The sequence below is a fragment of the Tetrao urogallus genome, assembly GCF_951394365.1.
Source record: "Tetrao urogallus genome assembly, chromosome: 1".
Classification (NCBI taxonomy): Eukaryota; Metazoa; Chordata; class Aves; order Galliformes; family Phasianidae; genus Tetrao; species Tetrao urogallus.
The window spans coordinates 68,171,300-68,195,307 of record NC_136813.1 but is presented as its reverse complement, the minus strand read 5'-3'; positions in this window follow the sequence as shown (position 1 = coordinate 68,195,307).

Genomic DNA, 24,008 nt, shown 5'->3' with positions numbered 1-24,008 from the left:
ATGCTAGACATTTTTTAAGGAGAATACGTGTTGATAGATCTTACTGAGTTTCCTTTTGTAAACTGATAATTAAAGTCTCAGTTATATCATAACGGAAACCAGAGCATACTGGAACTTAAAGGCTGAACTTAGCTGCAGGTTTGCTGGAATATGGTGCAGTTTTTATACCTCTACTGTGTATGTACCTGCTGCATGTGGCAGGTTTGGAGTTCATTCTTGAACAAATTTTCTATTGATCTTCTGGGTATCTTTCTGTCATAGTTTTGGTTGGCATAGAGTTAATTTTTCCTTGTAGAGGCTTGCATGGTGCCATATTTTGGATTTCTGACAAAAGAGTGGTGATATTTCTACATGTGCTGCCCTACCAGAACTTTGCTCTGCCTTGACATGTGTTGGATAGCTACACAGTGTGCATTACAAGTCATGATTTGGTCCCATCAATTTTAAATAGTGCATCATTTTGACCAGAAAACTCAGTCTCTCAGGGGGTGTCCAATACCATACTCCCGTTTCAGAGCCTAAAAAGACATATTTTGAGTTTAAATATTGTAACTTACCACAGGAAATAAACTAAAAAATAAAATAAGTAAGAGTGAAATGTGCAGATATAAAATTTGGTGTAAAGGGAATTAATATTTATATAATCTTTCAGATATTTACATCTCCTTTTTTTAGTATATGAAAGTATTTTCTATAATATCTTCAGGTTATTTCATGTGTGAAATTCATGAAAAACAACTCTTGAAGGAGCTTCCCATGAACCATAACCTATCAATTTTAGCTTGACTTGTAATAAACTCACCCGCCTGTATTCTGCATTTGGATAATGGGTTGAGCTTAATTAACCACACGCTTTAATCACCTACAATTATGTATCACAATATTCTGGATTTAAGTCTGGCTTTGGAGAGGATTACTGTGAAATGATAATGCAATATGCAGGCCCCACCAGCTGCACCATCCCCCCACACACATCAAACTTTGTGGTTCTACTAGACTGAATGGTCTTTATGACAGCAGTTATGTTTGAAGTTCTTTAGTCCTTAGAACACTTGTCAGAACACTGAACAAACTGAATTTTTAGTGACTCTAAGAGCTATTTATAACCAAACACAAATTTCTTAGCCTTAAAGTCAAGAAAATGCACAAAAACATTTATTTTAAAATGCTCAGCATGAAATTAACTCATATTGTATAACTTGGAAATGTATTTTCATTATGCTTTTCAGAGCATTCTAACTGGAACTGAAAGGGTAGCTGCAACAGTAGTATAAAGGGTTCCTTTTTATACTCTTCTTTGAGTCTTCATGAAGGAAAGACTATCCAGAAACACTGTTGAGAAAAATAACACTTTGACTACCTCTGTTCAGCTCTACTTCATTAGATGGTTCTAATATGTGCTTGGAAAACAAAAAGAATTTTTGCAGATGAGATTGTCCCAAAATCACTAGGGTGTATTTCCTTTCTGTAATAATTTAGATATGCACAGGAATGAATTAATGAAGCACAGATAGATTACTAATAACTTTAATCCTTATAAAAGACATGGAATTAGAAACCAGAGGACGGTAGTTAACATATGTAACAACAGCCAATACAGGGAAAAAAAAAAAAAAAAAAAAAAAAAAAAAAACTAATTTAAAAAAAAACAAAGAATGGTTTAGTCTCTGGTGCCATAAATAAAATGTCCATTACTGGCTTATGATGATGATTTTAAGTTAGAAAGCAGAAATAGTGAGAACATACTCAACACATGTGGAAATGTTGTGTGTAAAACTCAAGATGCCATATAGCGTGTGTACACACAGGATACCAACATCAAGTGTAGGGGCACAAAAATGAGTAATGGACTGACGCATCCCTCCAATGAAGAAAGAGAGTTTGGTGACTTAGCAAATACCTGAAGGAATGATGCAATGAAGACAGAATATGATCTTTTCAGTGCTTCAGTGGCAAAGTCAGTAGGCAATAAGTACAAACTGAAACAGAAGAGATTTTATCTAAATATCAGAAAGCATTTCTTCACTGTACTGGTGATGGAGCATAGACACAGGCTTCTGAAAGAGTTTGTGGAATCTCCCTTCTTCGAGATCTTCAAAAAACTTCTGGTCCTAGGCAACTTGGTCTATTTTCTGTGATTCTATGATTCTCTTACATCTTTACCTGATAGAGTTCTCTGCCCAGACAAAGTTCCTGCAGCAGATCATGACAGGCCTGGAGGTCATGACTGATGCCAGCATGATTTTGACAGGAAATACATGTGTCTGAGCAAAGGCGTTTATGATAGAATAGAAATTACTGTCCATCTTGTTTAGCAGGTGAATCTTAGATTTTATATCATTGGCTGGTGTGGATCTGCCCTTGTGGCTACTTCACCTCTAAGTTCTCGTTTGACCGAAATTAAAGGAAATTTGATGTTTATTTCAGCTTCTTTGTATAAACTGTTGGACAGTTTGATAACACTATCCCAGGTGGTGTACGCTCTGTTCCTGGAGACACTCAAAATCAGGATGCACCAGGCTGAACATGATGTGGTTGTAGATGACCCTGTTCATTGCAAGGGAGTTGGAGCTGTGGCTGTAAGAAAGATAAGCTGAATGATTCTGGCGGAGCTTAGTAAAAAAAAAAAAAACAACGAAGGAACAAACAAACAAACAAAGTATCTCTAAATAAGCAGATGTTCCTAAGTCTTCCTGTTTTTTAAACCAAGGATTTTGCTTAATTTAATTTTCTTTTGTATGACATCTAGGAAGGGTTTTTGATGCTTACAGTTCTAAAGATAGCAAGTATTTCCTTATATCCCACTTTTTGTACATGGGTCTTCAAGATCCTGGCTTTAACTCTTGCTTCTTGTGAGGCAGTATTTTTTTATTTAGCTCATTTCTGTGGAAAATTTAACACTACAAATTATATGAGAGGATTTTCTTTTCGTTACAATTATTACTCATTTATGACAAATAATAGGTTGTCTTACAACTGTGAAACGTGCTTTTTGATAGTAGTATATCTTCTATCCCCTAACAGCTTGTTCTTTTACAGACAATCTTGTTCTCTTCAAGACAATTTCAGTTATCCATTCGTTAGATCTTTTCCTTAAGATGAGATGAAATGGATTAGTAGATACTTAGTATTCATGTTTCTGTTTTTTATAATATATGAACAGTTGTAGTACATCAGACTTTTCTTCACTCATGGTAATACTTTGGATTTCTGTCCTCTAATGAGAAGCCATATTGAGAGAGGGCGGTAAAATGGTTGAAATTTATCCCAAAAAGATGACTGTCAGTGACAAATATTTGTAGGGAAACATTTCTAGAGAATGGCTGACAGGCAAAAATACAATCCATATGGAAGATTGGAAGTATAAAACTTCTGTTTTTTAAAATAACTGTTTGAGTCTACTCTCAGAAAAAAAAATAAGTAAAAAGTTGTTAAAATGTATGAGGAAGTGATAAAACATGTGGCTAGAATTTAATATTTCCTACAATTTCATCTTCTATGTAGGAAAAAAAAACAACAACAAAAAACTCACTGTATTGCTTAAACACAAGCAGCCTTTTAATAGAAATATCTGGGATATACTGTAATTTAGTCTCTGAAGACACTTATTTGAAGAAATATGACTTTGTTACTATGCCAGAAATATCCTGTTACATTATATTTGTGGAAACACCTGGAAGAAAATGATCAAAGTTTTCCAACAAAAGTACATCCATAATATTTTTAAATCCATCGATGATTAAAGTTTATGGTGGTAGCCAGCCACCATAAACATCAAAAATTTTGCAGGCATAAGCAAGGAATGAAGGAATGTTGTCTTTTTTTTTTTTTTTTTTTCCTATTCCTGTAGTTTTCAGTTACTTTAAATTGCAGATTTCAAATAAACAGGGCATGCATGTGAGGCAGGCTCATCATTGCCTCTTCGAAGTCTACAACAAATTAAGATGTGTTGCTCACTGAAGACTTTTTTATTCACAGATGCATTAGAAATCAGTTGCTGTCTGTGTGACCTGTGTGTAAATTATGTTTCTCGAAGAAGATTCACCATAGGTTTTGACATCATTACTTTTCTCTATTAAAATGCAAAGCAATCACAGTGCTGCAGCCATCTCAAACACTTAAGTTTGCTCTGTATGTTTTTCAGTCTGAGTCTGACCAGTTTGGCCTGATTATGAGTTCAGCATAGCCATCGTAATTTGTGACAAAATCTCTGATTTAATAAGCTCGTTGGATTAGTACATAGTCATAATAGTACAGAATTCACAGACATTTACACTGTTTTTAGATATCTCCAAAAAAAACATATCAGAAATTCTCATCATTTCTCTGTCTCCTCATCAGTTGGAAGAAGCAGCTACTACACTGTCATAACCACAGTCTACAGAATTTCAATGTATGAGTTGCCTTTGTTCATATTTTGGGATTTGTTTGTCTGAAGTGTAATAGATGTGATATAGAATACATGAAGATATTTCCAGATAAAGATCATGTCGTTCACTTGAAAAAGTAATCATACCTATCTCTAGATGTCTGCAGTTGTTTTCTGCATATTAATTTGTCACTTTTTTAGTCAATGGAGAAATAATTTCCTCTATGAAGTAATTAACCTCAAAAGCAAATGTCCAAAAGATTTTTCATGAATTTTACACTAAAACATTCAGTTTTTCTCTGTGAACTGAGAAAACTAACTATCTCAGAAGCAGATGTAGACTCATAACTGACTTCTCAGCATGACTGAGTTGTCAAAACACAAGAAGCTAAGGCCAACAATGAACCCTTAAGTTATCCTGCACTGCTTTCAGTTGCCTGGGATATCTGCATTTTGTATGAGCAGATATTACACAGAACCTAAGATAAAATTCTGCAGACAACAGCGAGATGAGTGGTGCAGTCGACACTTTGGAGGGAAGGGAAGCCATCCAGAGGGACCTAAAACAGGTTGGAGAAGTGGGCCCATAAAGACCTAATATGGTTCAACAAGGCCAATTGCAAGGTGTCGGCTGGGGCAATTCCATGTATTTATACAGGACTTGGGAGTCCTGGTGGATGAGAAGCTGGACATGAGCCAGCAGTGTGCACTTGCAGCCCAGAAGACCAACTGTGTTCTGGGCTGCGTTAAAAAGGGGGTGGCCAGCAGGGAGAGGGAGGTGATTGTCCCCCTCTTCTCAGCTCTTGTGAGGCCCCATCTGGAGTACTGCATCCAGGTCTGGGGCCACCAGCACAAGAAAGATGCAGAGCTCTTGGAACAGGTCCAGAGGAGGGACACTAAGATGATCAGAGGGCTGGAGCATCTCTCCTATGAGGAAGGGTTGAGGGAACTGGATTTGTTTAGCTTGGAGAAGGGAAAGCTGCAAGGAGACCTCATTGTAGCCTTCCAGTACTTGAAGGCAGCATATAAATAGAAGGGGGAACGGCTGCTTACAAAGGTGGACAGTGATAGGACACGGGGGAGTGGTTTTAGACTGAGACAGGGGAGGTTTAGGTTAGATATTAAGAGGAAGTTTTTCACTCAGAGGGTGAAGAAGACACACTGGAACAGGTTGCCCAAGGAGGTTCTGGATGCCCCTTCCCTGGAGGCATTCAAGGCCAGGCTGGAATCGGGTCTGGGCAGCCTGGTTTAGTAGTTGGTCCTGCACTGGGGTTGAAACTAGGTGATCACTGTGGTCCTTTTCAACCCAGGCCATTTTATGATTCTACGATAAATCCACTTTCATCTTGAGGAATACCCAGAATCTAGGCAAATGCTACGTTGCTTAAAATTCCAGTGGTAAAAATATGCTTTTAAGATTATAATAAACTTTCAAAGACTCATAATAAAGACACTTTATTGGTATCTCATCCTCTGCTGCCACCTTTACTACACTTCCTTCTTTACAGACCATAACAAGGAGGCAGAAACAGGATCTGGCTTAGCCTAAGGGCTAGACTCATTCAAATAACAGTCTCAGTGGACCAAAGGATGTTGATTTGAACCCTGGCTTCTGCTTGTGTTTTGAATTTAGATGATCCTTGAAAGGTCCCTTTCAGTGCAAACCATTCTGTGATAATTTGAAGACAAAAAATAAGCTGGTTTTTTAATGTTTTTTTAAACACATATATATATATAATTTTATTTTATTTTATTTTATTTTTTGGGATGGTGAGGAGAGTTTCTCTTAATTACCCTGATTTTTGGCAGGAGTGAGGATTTTTGGTATCTTTTTATGTTTCTCCCTTGTTTTCTTTTGGAATTATGGAAGTGTTTTGATTTTTCTGAAGAATATTTTTTTATATTATTATCCTTTTTATTTAGCAGTTTTGAGGGGTTGTGACGTTCTTTTGTTATTTTATTAATGAACTTTCATTTATTTATATCTCTTTAGCAATGAATTTGAGGGATTTTTTTTTCTTTTCTTTTTTTTTCCTCCTAGATAAGATCTTATTTTTCCTTCATGTGTAGAGAAGTGAAGGCTTTGGAGTGAGCTTATAGTGTCCTTCCCAAGAGTATATATAAGGACTTTTTCCGTAATGGAAAAAGTTCCATAAAATTTAGTTTTAAACTAAAAGAGGGGATATTTAGATTAGGAATTAGGAAGAAATTCTCGTTTCTATGGGTGAGAGGCATTAAAGCAGATTGCCCAGAGAAGTTATGGATTCTCTACCCCTGTAAATGTTCAAGGCCAGGTTGGATGGGGCCCCGGGTAGCCTAATCTAGTGGAAGGTGTCTCTGAGGGTGGAAAGAAGGTTGGAACTAGATTACCATTAAAGATCTTTTCAATCCGTGGTTCTGTGATTCTTGTCTTTTTAGGGATTTCTTTTTTTCTTTAAAAAATGTTTTGTTTTGTTTTATTTTTAATTATTCTTATCTTTTTTTCTTATTTATTTCATTTTGATTAATTGCTAGTTGTGGTTTTTTTTTTCCTCCTACCCTTGCAGTTACTTTTGAAGAGTTGCTTTCTTATCTACTTATATTAATATTATTATTTTGTATGGAATTTATTTAGTTATCTAATTATAGAGGCTATGTCAGTTGTGTCAGTTGTATGTTTGTTTTTCCAGAGGTTTAAGAATTTCCATTCATATACCAATATTTCTGTTATTTATTTTTAATGTACTGTTTTGTTTTAAGGTTTTTAATTACTTAAGTTTGGAAGCTAATTTATGGTGTGTCAACATTTTACGGGCTGGTTTGGCCTGGTTCCATGACCAGCGGGCAGAGGGATTTCACAGAATCCACACCTCCAGAAAAGGGAAATAGTGGACCCCACAATAATTTAAAACAGAGGCAACGATCTGAGGAGAAACAAACTAATTTACTAAATACAGTATCAGAATGCAAGATAACACACCATAATACAATATAATTAGAATGGAAGCTGATAAATCAAATATAATGAGAGAGAGAATGTCTGAAAGGTGGATAGGCCTCACCACAACGCTGAGGTGAGATGCGCAGTCCAGTTGAGCAGCAGGGAGACGAAGAAGAGTGGACAAAGAGGAGGTGGACGAAGAAGAGTGCATCAGGTGACCTTGCCCGGAGTTATATCTCCTTTCTGACCGCAAAGCTCTATGGGGAATGTAGTTCTTCTCTTCCAGACAGGTACCCAGAACTGGAGCATTAACACCTAAAGTCCCAGAGCATTACATGATGTTATGATGTGGAATACCGATAACCAAAATTCACAAAACCATAACATGGTGTTTTTTTGTTTTTGTTTTATTTTGTTTTGTTTCAGTCCTCGTTCCACCCTTGGCTTATTTGATTATTAGGTTTTTTTTGCTTTTATTTTGTTGTTGTTTTTTTCCCCTGCATCATGATTTCTGTTTGCAATTAACTCTGGAATGTCCCTGGGGATTCTGAAGCCCACATTTTCTGATCTTTACTAGGAGGGTGGCTTTTAACTGAAAAGGTTGAACGTTTTTACAGTTGACTGCTGTGTAGGACATATCAGGCACCTGGTCATCAAGAAGAATCCAATTGGAGGAATAAGAGACAATGAATTGATGTTCTTTGCGAATTTTGGATTCACTGATAGATGTAGGGTCACATCAGAATAAAGAAAACAAAAGCGGTGTAATTCAGGATTCTTTTGTCATATCCTCATGAAAAAAAATGAATCAAATGAACTGAAATGCCGTTTTCTACCTGTGCTGTTGCTTTGCTCTTTTCAAAGTAAAACTTGGTGTCTCGATAACAAATTAGTATTTCCTCACTGAATTCTCACTGAATGTGGTGTCCAGTTCCAGACTGATAAAGGGGAAATGAAACTTCACAGCTGAAACAAAAATTGTAAGAATCTTTATTCCAGTGGTGGTAGAAATGAGGCAACTGGAAAAATAAGACTTCAACCAACAACAAAAGATTTGAATCTGATGCAAAAGATTGCAAATATCTGCAAATATATACGTATTTATATATATATATATATATATATATATATATATATTTTTTCACCCAAATGATTACATCAGGGGAGAACTCAAAACCACACATTCTCAAGTTGTTAAGTTTTTCACAAACATAAATTTTGCAAGATTTTGCTATCCTTATTTCTTTATTTCAAGAAAATTTCTGTCAGTAATTATATGGCTTGAAATTATTTCCATGTGCTGTATCACAAAATATGGACATACCACTAATCACTGTTTAATTTGCATGGATGATTATGCTTTTATGCTGTCATTTGCATTGGTCACTCATTCTATTCAATATTCATCTTATTATTGCTTATTTTTCTTGATATGTTGTTGGTTTTTTTTTTTCTGAATTCACTTGAAATGTGAGACTTTTTTATCTAAACAGTTTTTAACAATAACAATTTTAATTCTCTATAACGTATATGTTTATATACGTTATAGTACCAACATATCATTAGATTCTCCATCTTATTTTTTCCTCTTCTTGAATTTCTCCTCAGTGTTATTCCTCTTTCTGACGTATTTCACCTATTCATCATGTTAATTACAGATATATTTTCTAAATGTACTCATTTTAACTGGAGCACAATTATTCATGGCTATGTCTATGTCTTCAATACACTATAACAAGCTACACTATGATTACACCTATCCATTTTAACCAAAAATTGAATTAGAATACTTCAAAAACATTTTATGTTTAAAACTGAATTTATATTTTGGTGATGATGCTTTTCGTTCCTTTCACACACAATGCATAGCAATTGCTACATGTATAAAGCAGTGATTTTCAACACTGTGAGAGAGGGAAAGGACTGCACCTATTCTGCTGAAGCAAATAGTAAGAAGAGACCACCTAAAAAGATGGGAGAAAAAATGAGTGGAAGAAACTTCTTATGTGAAACGATTTGAATTTTGGAGAATGATTTCTCTTTTCCTATGAGCTTTTTTTCCCCTCATTTTCCTTATTTTTTTCATTGATTACATGATACAGAATAGTGGTACAGGAAAAAGTGTTTTTCCCCTACTTTTTCTTACTTTGTTAGCTGTTTTCAAAAGCAGTTTAGAAACATCTCTGTTTGCACCTTATTCTTAAACGGAGTTAAACTGTATTTTAGGAGTTAGCTGTAAAACAAAATAGCTTTTTTTTGGGGGGGGGGGGGGCGGGGGGGGGAGGTTGTTTTAATCTCCATTCTTGTTTTATTTGAGTTAATTTTCTTTACAGCATTTTATATGACACCTTGTGCGCAACCAGGAAAATGATCCAAACTAACCAAAGAGATATTCCATGCCACATATACATGCTCAGCAATAGAAAGAGAAAAGAGAGGGTTTAGAAATTATCTGAATTTTACTTGGGAGCTCTCTGGGCATTGGTCTATCCATGGGAGTTGGGGAATCATTAGCTTTTCATCTCTGTTTTTGCTTTCTTACTCTCTTCTTCTGTTCTTCCTTTACTTATTGAACTTTTTTCCTTAAACCACAGGTTTTTGTTACTTTTGCTCTTCCTTTATTCTTCCGCTGTCTAACTAAGGGTAGAGGTGAAAAGTAAGCATGTGGCTGTGTGGTGCTTAGATGCCTACCAGATGTCTACTGGGGATAAAGACATCTCTCTATCTCTGCTTACAGAAATCTGTATACTTAAAGTTTTTCTATTGGCTATCTATGGATTTTGCTTGTTATTTGAAGCATCTGAAGTAGAGGCATTTATACTTTGATAAATATCAGAACATGATTTTCTTTTTCTCTGTTTTAAGTTTAGTAGACATTTTTCCAGAATGCAGCTTGATACATTAGCTTGATTTTATGCTAAAATCTTATGAATATTATAATTTATAATTTCTAGATAACTTGGAGTATATTCTGAATGAACATACATCACTATGAACCCATTCATGCAGCTAGGTCCATGGATTTAATAAATGTGCTTAGTCATCTACCCTGAATTAATCTGGTATTAAAATGCAATAACAGAACTTCATTAGTTACACTGAATGCTGTTTCAAAAATGAATAGATCATTGTAATAGTACCTATATGTACATCTAGATAGATGGACTCTCATCAGTCATTTTCTCCTTAGTCATGGTTTCTTTAGTCATGTATTTTAAAATTGCTAAATAGAGGAAGTCTAATCCTTGGGAGCTCTGATGGATAGCATGCTGCACATAGTCAAGCAATATGCCCTCTTGGCAAAGAATTCCATTAGCCTCTTCAGCTGCAATGGGCATAATGCTGACATCAGGTCAAGACAGGATATTTCCGCTCTATTCAGACCTGGTGTGACACAACTGGAGTACTGGGAGAGAGATGGACAAACTGAAGTGAGTTCAATGAAGAGCCACAAAGATGATTGAAAATTCTGACGCAGGAGGTAAGGCTGAGAGTAGTGGGACTGTTAATCCTGGAGTAGAGAAGTTCCACTGAGAAATCCTGTCTTTGTATAAATACCTGAGACTGGAAAATAGATGGTGGAGTCAGATGCCTTTTAGTTGAGCCCAGTGAAAGAACAAAAGGACACAATATGAAGCACAGGAAATTCAATTTGAAAAAAAAAATCATTTCCATGAGAGTAGCGCAAGATGAACAGGATGCTCAGAGAATCTTATTCTTAGACATGCAACATGTGTGGAAATGGTCTTGAGCAACCTACTGTAACTGATCTTGCTCAGGTATCACAGAATCATAGAATCACCAAGGTTGTGAAAGACCTTCAAGATCATCCAGTCCAACTGTCCACCTACCACCAATATTTCCTCAATAAATCATGTCCCTTAGATCAACATTTGAACATGTTTAGAACAAGTCCAGGGACAGTGACTCAACCACCTCCCCAGGCAGACCATTCTAGTGCCTAACCACTCTTTTGAAGAACTATTTTTTCCTAATATCCAACCTGAACCTCTTCTTGCACAGTTTAAGGCCATTCCCTCTCATCTTATCACTGGTTATACAGAAGAAGAGGCTAACTTCCACCATGTCAGAACCTACTTTTAGTGTAGTTTTTAGAGTACACTCTTTGCTGGGCAAAGAACTGGCTGGAGGGCTGGGCCCAGAGAGTGGTAGAGAATGGAGTTAGATCCAGCTGGTGGCCAATCACAAGTGGTGTTCCCCAGGGGCAGTATTAGGATCCACCCTCTTTAATGTCTTTACTGATGACCTGATTGAGAGGACTGATTATATGATCAGTACAGGCTAAGGAACGACCTTATGGGGAAGAGCACCGTGGGTAAAGATGTGAATGTCCCTGTGGACAACAGGTTAGACATGAGTCAGCAGTGTGCCCTTGTGGCCAACAAGGACAATAGAATCCTGAAGTGTGTTAAAAACAATGTGGCAATGAAGTCAAGAGAGGTGATCCTCCCCCTACACTCCCATTACAAGCAGTAATGGCCAAAAAACTTGAATAAAGGAAGTTCCATACAAATATGCAGAAGAACTTCTTTATGGTGTGACAAAGCACTAGAACAGGTTGCCCAGAGAGACTGTGGAATCTTCTTCTGTGGTAGTATTCAAGACTTGTCTAGATGGCTATTTGTGAGAGCTATTGTAGCAGAGATTTAGCCAGTGGTTTGGACTTGATGATCTCTTGACATTCCTTCCAACATCTGTGATTTTGTCATTCTGTGATAGCTTGGGAAATTCTATGTATTTCTATGTATTTTCTGTGTGCACTCTAAGTCATACTGTCATGGCATTTTGATCCTTCATAAGTTTCTGGCCATAAGCATTTGGCTCATTATCAAACATCCAATCTTTTAGTTGTAACCTATTTATTACCATTATTCTGTTAACAAGCACTGTGAAATCTGCAAAGTAAAAAAATAATGAAGCTTAGGAGTCTGAAAAAGCAGAATGTAATGACATAAATAAATAAATAAATAAATAAATAAATAAACTGTTTGCTTGTTTCACATACAGAAATAAATTATTCAATTGCAAAATCCACTTTTTGAGATGTTTCCACTGGTATCTCGCAGACAATTTCCTATGTACATCTTCAAAAATTATTCCTATACAGAGCAAAAAACCCATGTTTTTAATGAGTTAAAGGGAAAAGGAAGCTTTAAGAAGGGAAATGTAATGAGGCAACAAAGATATTAACACTGAAGTAGCACCTTTGTTCTGTTGCACTTCTTTCACAGCAGTATGTTAATCAGTCTGCTTTGATTAGGTAAGCTGAAGCACTTTCTAATTGTGTGTGAAGTCTGAACCAATATCCAGAGATCACTCCTGGTGACAGGAACAAAGCAACATCACACTTGAATGTTTTTGAGAAGAAATAGAAGTTAATAACTTTGATGCAGGAGATGGATGCTTTAGAAGATCTTACTGTATTTGTTTCTGTATTATAGAATCATAGAATCATAGAATCACCAAGGTTGGAAAAGACTTAAGAGATCGTCCAGTCCAACCGTTCACCTATTCCCAATAGCTCCCACTAAACCATGTCCCTCAGCACAACATCCAGCCTTTCCTTGAACACCCCCAGGCTCGGTGACTCCACCACCTCCCTTGGCAGTCCATTCCAGTGCCTGACCACCCTTTCTGAAAAGTAATACTTCCTAATGTCCAGCCTGAATCTCCCCTGCCGTAGCTTGAAGCCATTCCCTCTGGTCCTATCACTAATGACACGAGAGAAGAGGCCAACCCCCAGCTCATTACAACCTCCCTTCAGGAAGTTATAGAGAGCAATGAGGTCTCCCCTGAGCCTCCTCTTCTCCAGGCTGAACATTCCCAGCTCCTTCAGCCTCTCCTCATATGGCCTTTGTTCCAGACCCCTCACCAGCTTTGTTGCCCTCCTTTGAACACGTTCCATGGCCTCAATATCTTTCTTGCAGTGAGGGGCCCAAAACTGGACACAGTACTCGAGGTGCGGCCTCACTAGTGCTGAATATAGGGGAATGATCCATACAAGATATTTTATCACTAATAAATAATTGTGTTTGTTTTATTTTTCTTCTACAAAGCTGAATGTAGACAGCTTGAACTCTGGTTACAGCTTTAGTAAGGTTTAGAAAAGAATGTAGTATATACCTGATCTCAACAATATAATCCTTTGCTGATTTAATTTCATTGGTAGCTTTATAACTGTGGATTGTAGTGGATTTTAGAGATATTTCCTGTTTAATTTGTTCATGTATGTGTGTATACACAAACAATCCTACACAACTACATATATTCTTATGTGCATCAATATAAACAGTATATGTTTTTATGTACATTTATATTTCCTTGTATATTATTTACATCTGTTAATATGTCCAAGGAGAATTTATTACAATTTTGCTTAATTTAATGACTGAAGGAAAAAAATAACAATAACACTCATTATTCAAAGAAGAGAAAGTTTTGAGATGACCTGACAGCGGCTTCTCAGTATCTACAGGGCAGCTATAAGGAAAAAAGGGGACAGACTTTAGCAGGGTCTGTGATGATAGAACAAGGGGAAATGACTTCAAGCTCAAAGAGGGTTGATTTAGCTTAGATATAATAAAAAAATCTTTACAGTGAGGGTAGTGAGGCACTGGAATGTGTTACCTAGTGATGTGGTTGATGTCCAGTCCCTGGAGGCTTTCAGAGTGAGGTTGGATAAAGCCCTGGACAACTTGATCTAGTTGTGTATGTACCTGTTCATTCCAGTGGAGCTGGACTAGATGGCCCTCAGATATTCCTTCCAACTCTAAGAATTCTATGATTCTATGAAAGTTAAAAGATATAATTTCCTACGAGAAGCATAGACTACATAATGGAAACAAAAATAATGAGTTTAACTAATTTGTCATTAGTTTTTTGTTTGTTTGTTTGCCAGATAAAATGATAATGCAGCCCAAACTGCAAATGATTTTAGGAGTTCTGCAAAAAAATGCAAAAACTTATTTTATTATAAGGGGGACTAAAAAAGAAAAAAAAGCAAAACAGAAAAACATAAGGGTCTTTTCAATTTTTTAAAAGGAACTAACGTCATATTGAATCAGATAAGCCCAGAATCTTTTTAATCTTCTGTGGATCTGATTCATACATTCTCCAGTTACTTCTTCACCAATATTTTCAAAATGATTACGGACTTATGCTAGAGACTTAGGTAAATAATTTGTTATATGGAACTGCACTGCACAAAGGCATCTCTGGGAATATACAGTCCAAATAAAGTGAGAATTCAATCCTAGAAGTTGACTTTGGTCATAGAACTGTAGTTTTAAGTGGGTATCCCACCAAACCAACTTTGTCACATTTAACCCCACATGAAACAAAGCTGTGCTGCTGTGAGTTATTCAAGATCCTATTAGCTCTCCTAGACTTCAGTCAGAGCTGAAAGTATCCCACTGAAGTAATTATCCTCACTCTGCTGAGAGAACAGAAGCAACTGACTGGGGAGTAACTGCTGCTGAGGCTCAGCATTGCTCACACAGCGGGAGTGGGGATGAAAGGCACGAGGCCACATCACAGAATTCACTCAGTCACCAGGTCAAGATAAGAAAAGAAAAGTCATTGCTAGCAGTTCTACCTTTTCTTAAGGGGAAAAAAAAAAAAAAAAAGACTACAGAGCATTTATATTCAAAATATGGAGAGAAGGAAATGGAAAATCATAGTGATAGTCTACATTCTCTAGGTGCCAAGCTTGTAAGTGATGCACTGTAAATCTGTTGGTTATTTATACATGTTATTTTAAAGACAATGTGAAATAAAGATTAAATGGTTAAATGAGATAACCATGTTGTATAGTCTAAGGAATAACCATAATTCCAGGAAACATAATCTAAAATGTGGGTAAAACATAGGCTATAGTTTACATAGTTTACGAAGATCTCTGGAAAAAAAAAAAAAAAAAAGGTTTACTTCCTTTTTTTTAAAGTACATTATTTTTATTCATATTCCACAAAAATGATATGGTATTGGCATAGAGCTGTTTTACAATTAAATCAATACTTATCAATTGTTTCTGTTTAGGTAACACTGAACAGAAAATATATATTGAATAGTCAGTATAGCAAATTTTATTGTTTACAGCATGATAAAATTTAAAATAAAAATGAAAAAAAGTGATGAAGTTTAAGACTATCCGGTATAAAAAATGTTTGAAAACATGGCTAATTACTTGGAACTGTACAACAAAAGTATAATGACACAGTGATTGTGAAGGGTAATGTCAAGTCTTGCCACTGGAGATGAATGATCTCTTGCTTCATTATAGACTGGTGACTGGCTTTCTGGAAAGGAACTCTGCAGAGAAGGACCAGGGGCTCATGGTGGGCAAATTGAATAGGAGTGAGCATTCTAAACTGGCAAAGAAGGCTAACAGCCTATATGGCTGCATCAGGAAGAACACTGCCAGTAGGTCATGAGAAGTGATCCTCTGTGCTCAGTCCTGGTGAGGTATATAAGGAGCTTTGGGTCTAGTGCAGTGCTGAGCTCCCCAGTGTGAGAAAGACATAGACAAATTGAAGAGAGTCCAGAGAAACAATAAAATGATGGAGGATCTGACACCATTTCAGATGAGAAGAGGGACTGCTCAGTTTCTTCTGAAATGGAATGCAATTAGTTTGTATTAAAAAAAGCCTCAACTTTGAGTCTACCCATGGTAACTAGAAATCACAGATGGACTGGTGACAAAACCAAACAACAGTTCCAAACCAAAATAATAATATAGCTAAAACTTCACGTTGTTCACCTTATGCTATGATCCAGAATGAATGTCAACATTCAAAAATCCTTGAAAAATGTAGAACAAGAAGATCGTTCATCACATAAAAATATGTCACTGGCAGAAAATGACTTTATCATAGAATGATTCAAAGTCATCTGAACATCTTGGCAGAAATCTTAACTGTAAAAAAATGTGTGATACTTCCAGTAAAGATAATCAGACAAAACTTCTCTCTTCATATGGAAGGTAGAACTTGGAGCATATGTGTACCTATATGGTGAAATGTGGCGCTAAAGTAACTAAGCTGGCAGCACGGTAGGGATATAGCCAAAGCTATTTCCCTATATCATCATGCTGAGAATGAGCTAACTTTGGGTAAAAACACTCCCACCAATCATCATAGCATTACCAATAGCACCAATGGCTAATTCATTAAGTGACTAATCTGCAGAGACGTTAAGTGACTTGCAGAGTTAAAGCTAGCGCACAGCCAAATAACAACAAACCCTGTCCCTTCCTCCCTTCTCAGTCCATATCTCTGACTGACAGTAGTAGCACAGTGAGTCCCCAAAGGAGAAGAGATGAAAGAACAATCTGCTGCTGCCACACACATCCATCTACCCCACTTTACAGGAATAACTGTATACATTTACCCAGGAGATGAAGGTGAAGCCAGTTTCAAAGTTCAGTCTGGGGATACAAAGAAGTAGTTTTGCTACCACAGTGAATTCACTATCAGTCTTCTACCAAAGATGATGCCTTCTGCATGATGGTCAGGAGTGCAGCATGTGCTGGTAACAGCTGAGTGTTAATTACACTCTGACACTTGCAAGCTACACTGCAGTAAGTTCATATGCCTTTGTCCATCCTCCACTTGTGTCTTAGAGCTGAATCTATAAACACCTTTGATGCACCAACCTTATTTTATTGCTCTTCTATGCAATGCTAAGCTCAGTGGATTCCCAAGCATCCAGGACCTCCAAAAATGACAATTAGAAGTTAATAGACACTCTTTTATTTCACTCTTCAACAGGCCTGAATTTCATCCTAATATTAAAGAATAGGGTAGAATGAAAGCAGGGAACAAGCAGCAGTTCCATTTTGTTCCACGGCCAATTTCAGTGGCAGATCTGTTAGATGTTACTTTATTCCTCCCACCCCCTACATCATGATATTGAACAGAAAATATCAAGAGCAGTAGAGGGCATGAAAAATTTATTAACAACAGAGAAAAATGGCATTATCACTCATTCATCTCTACCATTTCTGCCGGAAGAAGTAATAACATTAGAAAATGAGCAGATTTATGTTTTTCCTTTTCTGTGATTTTAGTTTCCCCTTTCCTTCCTTGCTTTTGCACTGCTAAGGCTGGCCTTTGAACAAATTTCTTAGCATTTTTAAAGATTAAAGTGATGTCAAATATACTAAACCTCACACTGCAAAAGTCCCTGGAGCTGCACAGGAAAATTACTATGCAAAATTACTAAGGAATGTAGCAAGAAAAGAAAGCATCAGGGGAGAATGACAAGCCAAAGGATAAGTAAAATACAAAATTGAAAAAGAAGATAATGATTATCAATCTTCATTTAAAAGGAGAAAAATTAGTTTTGATGTCCTTCTTTTAAGATTCTACAGTCCCTTCACCAGCAAATAGAGCCTGTTATTTGAAGGACTAACAGTAAACAGAAATAGAAATAGATATATAAATAAATAAGTAGTTTGTAGCGTTAAGTACAAACTTCAGAACTATGCAGACAGGTGTTCTGCACTGTATTCAGATGAACTGCTTACTGAAAGCCCAGCGGGAATGGCAGTAAGGGATTACTGAAAGAAATACATGTGAAAAACACACATAAATATACAAATCATATCTCATTTAGAAATTAAATTATTCTGATTTCTGTAGGGATTTTTTAATTGAAAAAAGAGGGAATCTGTCATTCTTGCTGGTGTTCTTAACTTGTCAAAAGAAGAAAAAATTAATTAATTACAAAGTAAATTAATAGAAGGAAATCAGATTCCCTGGCAAAACTGTGTTGAATACAAGGAGAGTCTAGAGCCAATAGAAACATTTTATTAATAAGCAAATGTTAAGAAAATATTTTCTAAAATGACAGTCTCATGGAATTTTCCAAATGAAATCTCATGGAATTTCTGAAAATAGATTAAAATACATTTAAATCTATAAACAGATTTCTCAAGTGCTTAAAATAATCCTATTTGATCAAAACTGAAGCCGTGCATTTAGATGGGGATCGCAAAGGTCCTTCTCTGTTGTTGCTGCAATAGCAAGTGCTTTTTGACTGCTGCTTCTGCTGCATCGCTGACCTAGCCTTCCTTCTGCCTACTGAGTGACAGAAGCCAACGGCATGTGGAGAGTGTGGAAGACGGCTCTGTGGTGCTTCATTTGCTCTCTGTGACTTTTCTTACAATGGCCTGCTTGCTTGTCTTTCTGTTTTGACCAACTCCATTTTAAGTTAAAATGATTTCAATATATTTGGCAGTTTTTACTGCTGCCAAAACATTATCAAGTATACATCAATGAACATTATCATGTTCAGGAAAGGATAAAGTTACTAAAAAAGTAACTTTTAACTTTTTTGGTAACAACCAACTCTGGTTGTTATATGTGACATGCATCCTTCTCTGGCTATTGTGGTGTGGTGCAAATGTTAAAACACTGACAAATTTGGATTAAGAAAATGCTGTTAAAATTATGCCTCTTTTACAGGTTTCTTATGATTCAGTTTCTGCAATTTTCTTCTGAAGTCAGCTGTTCTGAACTGTCCTTCACACAGGTCAGTAAGGTACTCATTTACATCTTCCAAATGGAAGTGGGTATCTGCACAAAATGGGATGTGTCATTTCAGACTGCTGCAGTTCTTGAGAAAGACAGTGATGAGAGCTGCTTCTGCCTCCATAGCCCAGGTTCCTTCCTCAGTACTGAAGATAATTATCTTTTAAAAATGTTCATTACTTTCTTAGTCACCTTGTTTTTAAGCACAGAGTTGACAATGTAGTTTTTTTTTTTCTTTTTTTTTTTTTTCATGTGTTAGGCCAGATCCTTCAGTGTGTATTGTATTATTGTATTTATAGTGTTTGTCTGGAAAACTGAGGAGAACAGAAAAAAAAAAAAAAAAAAAAAAAAAAGAGAGAGAGAAAAGAAGAAATAAGAAAATAGTACTCTTCAAAGAAAGGAAAACAAATGCAAATCATACTCCTGTTAGAACCAAATCTCAAGGAAATACTCAAATGCTGTGAAATTTGTAATAATGCTGAGATACCAATTAATTAAAGACAGATAAAGGCAGGATACCTAGAAACAACAGAAATTCCATACTGGTATTAGTTGTTTGAATTACTTCTGTGAAATTCTTTACATCTTTCTATATATACCAATATATATAACTAAAAATGCCATTGAATCTGAATATTATATGCTTAGTTATTTCTTTTCTAGCTAAATCAAGAGAAAATTTCATTGTAGCTATTTTATCTTTTACTATTAAAAACAAGTCTTATCTTGACAAGATGCAGGTTTGAACAAAAGCTTTAATTTGTTTTATTTTTCTAAATTTTTAATTAAAAGATACTAAATCTCAAAATTTTGTAATTTTGCTGAGCTGAAATAATTGTAGTAATTGAAGTAATTGATGTAATTGAAATGGGGAAGGTGAAAAAATGTTTTGTTTATTTTTTGCCTTGCTTTTCTCTTCTAGGGATAATGTGACTCTGAACCCAGCACCTGGGCCTGAAAACAGTTGTAGATATGCTGCCAGCATTAAATAAGGATAGTTATCTAATGTAGTCTGATCCCAGAAACTCACAAATTGCAGTCATCAGAATGACTTCCAGGAGCCAGGAAAACCAAAGAAAGTGCCAATTTCTCTTCTTTTCTTTGCCAAGAACAAGGTGTCCAACATAGCTCCAACACAGCTCCAACGTTTTTGCCTGTTGCAAGGACAAACCAAGTGTCTTTTGCCAGTGTAAGGAACTACAGTCCAAACATTGCTTTTGACAAACCAGCACAGTCTGCTACCAAAGGCAGTCTGGAATTCTTATGTGGAGCTCCAAAGAACTTAAACCAATCCCTCAGAAATGTTAGAAAGATCGAATAGGGCACAGTTGTCGCTCCTTAAGAATTATTCATTACACATTAAGGTGATCAGAACATGACTTATCTTTCACACTGCTATTGTCAGTGCTGAAATGCACCACCCACTGCCTCACTGTGTTCACATCCACTCTTTGGTCTTTATAAACATTCATCTACTGTCAACAAATGTCAATGGGTGCAATTTTTTCTCACGGACTACATAAAATATGAACAGAATTCATATGATAGCCTACGGCACCAACACATGTGTCCAAAATCTCATTGTTGTATGTCAGACAGTTAGTTACTTACTCTACTCTGCTCTACTTACTCAGAGAATGACTGTACATGGACTTCAGAAAATAGCCCATGTTATCAAAAAATTGGCATTTAAGGCTCAATTTATTTGAAAAAGATGAATGTCTAGTGATACCTAAGTTGAAATAGAATACGTATTGATATGATCAAGTCTGAGGCAACTTAAAAAAATAAATACTTTTCTGATAAACTTGGGGGCATAAGACAAATTTGTCTGTTTAACATGTTAATGATGTAGGTGATGACTGTAAGAATCTTTAAAAATATCTACCAGAATCTCTGGATCCTAAAAGCATTTTTGAGGATCCAGATGTTGAAAATAAGCACTTAACAGTATAACTAAGTCTTTAATGTCACCTAAATTTTCTTGTGCATCAAAAAACTTTCTTCAATACTTCTAAACTTAGAAATTCTGTAAAGACTGTGATCAGAACAGCTGAATCTACCAAAATGATTGATGAAGGAAATGGCAGATAGGTGATAAAGGCCACTGTATAGATTGCACAAAAGTAATTAAATAGTAATTGAACAACCCAAAAAAAATGGCATCACTGTTCTAGAAAATAATATTCACCAACTGAATAGAAAAAGAAATCAGACTTTTAAGTTTTTATCTCGGAGAATAAAGGGGTGGGGAGGGGGAGAAGTGGAGGGAGTAGTAAAAATTTTATTGGAATAATTTGTAACTGACATTGTCAATATTTGCTTAAAGTATCAGAAATGAATTAGTGGGATAACTGTTTTGATATAATTTACCTGTTTTATGACTTAGAATTAATAAACCAAAAGGCAGTAAAATTTAATACATATAAAAAATAAAACAATTGTAATTGCAATTCTGGTCAGCATATTTAATAATTTATTTGTTATACAATTTTATTCTGTTTATAGTGATTAATATAGTGTACAGAATCTATTTATACTATATATTTAAGAAAACATGATCACCCACGAAATATAGCTAATATAATAGAAACAACAATGTGCTGCATTATTTTGAAAACATTGCCTCAAATATCTGTTAACACTATGTAGAAAATTAAATAATTTTTAGTTCTGTATTATTCTGTTTATACTGATAATAATTAAATAACAAAGAGCCAAGAACTAAAGAAAATGGTTGCTAAATGTGTAGATGTCATAAGATTTTCCTATTATAAGATACAGCGAGTAGCTTTTAAACCAAATAGATGAGACAAAATTGTGAATCCATTAACTAATCTGTCTTACATCCTTTGCTACTTCTGCCAATTTTGAAAGCGGACTGAGTCAGGAAAATTTAGGTTTTTACAACACAGTCAGTTGTGTCATTGCTAATGTCTGATGCCATTCCATATGCCCAAAGTTATCTGAGACTCCAAAATGTCAGAGATATATTACAGACTTTATAGATTAAGGTTTTGATTATTCATCTTTTTCCTATGTACTTTTAATTGTGAATTTAATCAGAAACATTTTTTTCATTACTTTTTTTTTTAATTATTTTTTTGTGACCAAGGATGAGAAATTCTTAGCGATCTGTGGAAGCAGAATGAAACAGTTTAAATAATATAGTTATTTACTTAGTTAATCAAAACACATTATAATCTGCCCAAAATTGTTTATTCCTCAAAGCTCAACAGTAAGTTCTGAATTAATTTGTGACCACCTCCTTCTCCATTATGTAGCCTCAACTTTTCTGAATCTAATTTAAGTTTATGCTTTTATAAATGCTTTATACTGTATTCTAATAAATAACTATGCTTATCCACAGATAACAAGTATTCCTATTAATTTGTTTTAAAGTCAACCCCAAGTTATCTGCTGATTAGTTTTTTGAGTCTAATTTTCTGAGTAACATGATAATGCATTGAGATATATCTGCCTACACATAAATTTCATGACCAGACACTTAACATTTTTAAATTTACATTCTTGGCAAAGGCTTCTTAATTCAAAAAGACAGGAACTTCTAGAAGTAAGATATAACATTAAAATTGTTTAATAATAAACTAAAGGACATATCTTCTCTTTTGTGAAAAAAAATAAAAGTAGGAAACACAACCCACATCATTAACAATGGATATGTCAATTACTAACATGAAATTAGCCTTGTTATAATACACTCCATATATGTTATAATACACTCTAATTTGCATAATGATCTGCACCACTATACTTACAAAACAAATTCCCATACTCCTGTAAAATCTTTTGTCTTCAATGGTTTCCTTTAAAAGGTTGCATGGAATAAAAGTAAGCACATTTCAGGAAGGCCAAACACCTTTTAATACTTTTCATTGATGATTATTCTACAAAAAGATGATTCAATAACAGATATAAATACATATTGATTTAAATTGTTTAAACACTTTGTATGATGTCTGTTGTGCACAAAAATATAGTTGAGTACCACTATCTGGCTTTTTAAAACTCCGCTGGCACTGAGGTTAAGAGGGTTTTCTGGCCAGGATCAAAAGACAAAGTATACGAAGATTACAGGATAAAGCTGAAATGTGACATATTTCACAGAATCACAGAATTGTAGGGGTTGGAAGGGACCTCCAGAGATCATCGAGTCCAACCCCCCTGCCAAAGCAGGTTCAAAGTTTCGTTCATTGCAGTATGTTGTGGGAATGCATCTGCAAGTATGACTTCGCATACAGATTAATACTGAACAAGTCAGTATCAGTCATTGAATTCACATTTAAATTTTTACTGCTGAAATCTTACGTAGCTTAACATTTCTGAATGTATTTAAAGTCAGACATTTAAATTATATTAATAAAGGGGAGTTGTTTTTTGTTTTGTTCTGATAAGCTTCTCCCCTGGAGTTAACTGCACTGACAGGATGCTGGCAATTTTTTACTATGCTGGAACCTTTTAACTTAGTTGGTAAATCTAGATGTAGTTATAGTGAATTCTTTTAAGGATCTCTTGAGCATACGGTTTTACTTGGGGGTAAACATACAGGAGAATGCACAGGTTGTCTAATTTTATGACATAGTAGGTTCTTCCAGCCTTTCCTTACATACCTATCCTAAGATATCAAGCAGATTCATGCTAATTGCTATGTTTAGTATTATTCTCATAACCAAACTCACTGATCTTCTATAACTGGGATCTATGTGTTCATTGAGAGAAATCTAGACTTTTTGCTCATGCATGAAATTCTAGATACGCACCAAATATTTTCCCCAGGGTACAATGGAGGAGTAATGGACATGCCTAAATATTAATACCTAGTGTTATTTCAGATGGTATAAGGCATCCAAGACATGTCAGGGTCTGTTGGAAGAGACATGGTACCACTGCCTTTCTGAAATGCTTCTCAAGGCCAAGGATACCCTCCAGAGCACCTTCACTGTCACTAAATACTAGATACCTTAATTACTCTTTTAGGCTGTTTCTGTGTGGTTTAGAGACAGTAGTTTCTTATTTCACTTGAAAAGTGTGAGTCAAAGGTGATTCAAAAAAATTATGAGTGCATTATATTTTTGCTTCCTATCTCAGGGGCCTTTCTAGCTGTAAACGGGTATAAATGAGTTTTTAATGCTCCGGTTGGCAACAC